The following is a 5,039-nucleotide window of genomic DNA, read 5'->3' on the forward strand; positions in this document are numbered from 1 at the left end:
CTCAAATCAATATGTTGAAAACTAACCTCCAAGCGGATGGTATTAGAAGTGGGGGCCCTGGGAAGTGATTAGGTCACAAGGATGGAACCATCATGATGGGATCAATGTTCTTATAAAAGCGACTCCACAGACATCCCCAGCTCTTCCACAGGGTGAGGATACAGTCTGCGACCCAGAAGAGGGCTCTCATCTGATCATGATGATGCTCTGATCTTGGACTTCCAGCCTCTAGAACTGTGAGCATAAATTTCTGCTGTTTATAAGCCACCAAGCCTGTGGCATTTTGTTGTAGCTGCCCCAACGGACTAAGACAGACCAAGAGAACATTCCTAGCAGAGGCGACTCCATGAGTATAAGCACAGATGCCAAAACCAACATGGCATGCCTGGGCAGAAACCTACTCCGGAATTTCGCTGAAACATAAGAAAGCTGTGTTGCCCTCCCCCCCGCTCCCCGCCACCCCACCCTCCAAAGGGAGGGAGAGCTTCATAATAATAGCACTTCTTAGGAGACTGGTGATGGCTCAACTTCTTGTGTGTGCAAAAAGTAAATAAATCATTGATTCCTTGCTTACTTGAAAATGAAGTCAATATTGTCTTTGGCAAAGAGAAAGATTTTTGTATTCCCAATTAAACTTGTTGCAAACTTGTTTTAGATGGTGGATACTGCTATTTAAAACCTATCTTCTGAGCATGTGATGAAGGATAGAGAGTCTGCAAAAAAACCAACAGCAGCCTTTTACAATTCCACTTATTACAATTGTGCATTTTGCTGACAAAGTCACAGACAGTAAAATTAAGGTAAGTGCAAACTGCCCATTTTGATGGCAAGTAATACATTCTTTTTGCTCTGTTAGCAAAGACTTTGAAAGATGTTAGCAAGGTTCTTCTTTCTACTATTACAACCATTTAACATGTTCTCCATAAAGTAGGCACCAGGTATCACTGTGGAATTGAACTGAATATAAGGAGTACACATACACATACATTTGTGTAATACACGTAACACACACACACCTTGCATATACTATATAGAATATTCATGTACCTTCATGAACTGTTCTTACAATGTTGTCATCTAAGTTAATTTCAATAACTTGGTCACCTGTGGTTCTGGGTCAAAATACAAAATATGCTTGTAAAAGGTCTTAGGTTGATAATCCCAGGCTGGAAAGAAACCACTAATAAGAGAGCTGTAGCTTGGTCAATGAGTAACTCAGCATTTCTCAAACTATGTTCACTGGAACTCTGCTTCCAGGAGCCATTAGCAGGCACCCCCCGGGGAAAGATATAAAAAGCATTCAGTGATCCACACATGGGCAATGTTATAATTTGTATCCCTTAAAGGATCTGCGAAGTCTCCCATTGGAATAATAAGGTAGTTTCGTATACTCTGACATTCCCCAAACTTATGTGAACACTTTCACAAAGACATCTATTCATAAGAGCTTCTATAATATATTTTCCCCTATCATCTATCACATTTATCATAAACAGGACTTCACAAGGAAATAAATCTTGGCAGTCTATTCCCTTGTATTTCATTTACAAAGGTCAGCTCCTTATCATCTCCAAAGTCACACCTACCACAACAGTCTAACTGATGGTCTTCCCCAAATTCAACGTTTAAGTTTTGATGAATTCAGAGAGGGACCTTCCTTGGCAGCTCAGTTGTCTCCAGAATAAAGGCTGCTCATCATGGTCTGGATTCCAGGCTCTTTGTAATTAGTCACCCTCATTCCTTCCACTTCTAGATCCCACAACTGTCCTCAGCAAATCTCCTTGCCACTAGGGCTTATTTATTTATGGATAAATTAGCTTTCTTCCTCTAGCCTCTGTGCCTTTGTCTGCAACCTCTTTACCACTGGAGTGCTCTTGATATTTCCATCTAGTGGAAAAAGTCCCTGTTGGCCCCCTGACCCCACTTCATTCTCTTCTGTAGCACGAACAAGATCACTTCCTTCACAAACTCCTCACACTTAGACCCATGCTGCTTTTTTCACTCTCGTGGGCAGTTCGGAAAGTCAAGAGAGTGGCTAAGAACAGCACAGGATAGGAATAGATTTATTTCCCAAGTCTGTCTCACCCAAGTTAGTCTGACTTTCCCAAGTCTGTTCTAATGTATGAACTTGGACAAGATACTTCACCTCTCTTTGGCCCAACTAATTTTTGGAAGCAGAGGAGACTGTATTATGAATTGCAAATGAGCTCATAGTGAAGATTTTATGTGTTTCTGCTTTGTGTCTCTAACCACGTTATCAGCACACTGGTCTTGTACTCCTGGTATACGTTGAGGTCCATGTAGCAAATGCTCTGTTGTCTCCATTGCCACCCATCCTGTGAATTTTGTTTGCACGCATGCAGGTGATAACAAATATGTCACCACTGCCCCTTGCCCAGCAGAGAATGGGAGATGCCGTCCATTGTAAAAGACCTCAAATTTCAGATATGGAAAATGTCAAAGAAGGTGCGTTTTGGAGTAAATGAAATATTATACCATCCTCATATTACAAATGAGATTCAAACAAGTTAAATTACTTTTTCTTCATTATAAAGCTAATGAGCAGAAAAGTCTGGTAATGTCTCAGAACTGATGTTGAAGCTTACCTACGTGGCATACTACCTATCTTCAGTTGAATGCCTCCCGAATGGATTAAATCACTAACATCTACAGTGGCTTCTTTAACTGTACCTGGCTTTGATGAAGGCACAGTTTTCAAGGGGTGACTTTCTCCAAGAGATATTGCTGGCCAGCCATGATTTCCAGGACTTAGCATCAGGAGCTCTAAGGCAAACCCCTCACTGGCAAGCTGCTCTCCTCCAGCTTCAAGTGAGAAAGCTAGCCTCTAAGAAGTATAGCCTCGGGTGCACATCTGGCAATGGGAAGGAATGTATGCAAAAGAATGGAGTCGGTCCATCCACCCATCCACTCGTCCAGCCCCTGTGCGTGCGCTAGACTCAGAATTTCAGGATAGGGAAGGTAGTTGGTAGTCTTGGGGTTGCTCAGTTAGTGTGTTCTTATTGAGAGGTAGTTTGCATAGTGGTTAACACCCCAGCTTTGGATCCACTTGCAGTACTGATGAACGATTTACCAGCCCTGGACAAGGACCTTTCTGTGCTCAGATTCCTCATTTGTGATATTAGAAAAATGAATTGGCTTTCTCGTAGACTAGTTGTGGGGATTAAATGAGATAATGCACATACAGTACTTAGCAGAATGGCTGGCACAGGGTAAGGACCCAATAATTGATTGCTGTTACCATTTTTAATGCATTAAAAAAATCTAAATATAAAAACAAGCAGAAGGCAGAATTCGAAAGGAGCAGAAAATGCTCTACTATTCCTTCCTTCTTGCCTGATACCCTGGAAATTCATTGAAAATGATAGCAGTCCTATTTTGAAAAATGCAATCTAATTTGCATCTGCTGGGCTTTCCAATTCCTAATGCCCTTCTTTTTTGCTTATAAAGTGTCTATTTCTGTAGAGTTGGTAGATCCAGCCTTTATCCTGGATGTTAGTGATAATGCCTTGTTGTCCTCATTCTTACTAATCATTTACATTTCAGAATCAACAAAAGCTAAATAAACTATTGTAGGCTGAATCCTCACCTAATGGTCCTGCTATTGTGAATATTTTAGTGGAAAGAAGCTGGCAAACTCCAGAGACCAAGAGACTGTCCTGTCTGCATGTTTGTACTAAACGACCATCCGTCTGGAGCAACTCTGTGTTTTGGCATTTCTTTTTCTCCATAGAGATAAGTGATTTTTTTTTTTCTTTTACCTCACAATCTCAGTGAAGGTTTTAGAAAATACAGATTTTGAGGCTTATTCATCTAATTACAAACGATCAGGAAAGGTTATGAGAAGTACTTTTGGTTTTCTTTTCGCATGCTATTCATATTATGGGATGGAAATGCACAGAGTATGTATTGTAAAATAATGTATACATCAGGAACATGTATTGAGTGCTAATAGGTGTTGTAATGCATTATCTCAGTAAATCCTCACAAGGCCTATGAGGTAGGTATTATTATAGTTGTGATATTTTATTATTTTCATGTATTTTAAGTTTATTTTGAGTGTATTTTATGATTTACTTTTATAAAGAGTTATCATTATCATTATCATGATACCTGAGGAAATACAGAGACGCAGGAGGTCTTCTAAATTACCTCAGGTCACACAGCCAGCCTTTGCATCCCGGCCATCTGACTCCAAAGCCTGCACTCTTGCTTTTTTGTGCTGCAAACGTTAAGGGTTTTTCTAGCTCTAAAATAAGATTCTATGTTGCTAACTCATTTAAATGCTATTCTTTATTTGGGTTTTAAAATGTTTAGTGAAAAAACATGTCATAATTTGGGGGAACAGCTGTATACTTCATTTCTCTTTTGTAGCCTGGATAACGGAGCGCTCTTTATAAGTAAAATCACGCTCTTCATTCTTCCCTTGGAAGAACTGGGTAAGTGGCTCTTTGCAAAGCAACGAAGTAAGAAATGTATTATCCCCCAATTGGGTGAAATGCATGCCATTAGGAGGAATAAGATCCATAATCTAAGTCATTCTCTCTCCATGGTAAAATGTTCTTGTGCCTTAATTAAGGAAGAGAGAACATGAGAGTTCAATAAGAGTCAAAGTCTGTCCTGTTGTGAGGTGTCTTAACGGATTTTCACACCTGATTTCCATCTGCAGATGTAATCAGTAAGAATGGAAGAGGTCTGAGGAGAGAGCTCTCATGGAGTTCAAGGAAGCAACACTCCAGATATTGTAGTTAGAGATGAGGTTTACAAGAGCAAATCGATAATTTTTCATCATTTCTACCAGGAGTATTAATCAATATGATCAATATGAGTACTTAAGAAACAATGTTTGGACACAAACATTGGAAAGGAAGAGTGGTAGTGAATACTCTATTATATGTTAACTAGCTCTGGACTTGGGAGAGGCAATGTCACAGTCAATGTGATATATAACCACCATGATCATTATACGGTGTTTTGAGGCCAATTTGTGCATGTGTGGCAATTAAAAATGATACAAAATT

The 5,039-nt window shown here is 39.8% G+C and overlaps 1 long non-coding RNA gene across 1 annotated transcript; it reads left to right on the forward strand.

Moving 5' to 3' along the window:
• Nucleotides 1-625: 625 nt before the first annotated feature.
• LOC129046494 (uncharacterized) lies at nt 626-4,492 on the forward strand. The gene is made up of 3 exons (XR_008507934.2): nt 626-800; nt 2,364-2,466; nt 3,638-4,492. It is a non-coding gene; the product is annotated as an uncharacterized LOC129046494 (long non-coding RNA).
• Nucleotides 4,493-5,039: the final 547 nt, after the last annotated feature.

Source organism: Mirounga angustirostris, unplaced genomic scaffold, assembly GCF_029215605.1.
Source record: "Mirounga angustirostris isolate CCGP_5_RB_7025 unplaced genomic scaffold, mMirAng1.0.hap1 SCAF_4, whole genome shotgun sequence".
NCBI lineage: Eukaryota > Metazoa > Chordata > Mammalia > Carnivora > Phocidae > Mirounga > Mirounga angustirostris.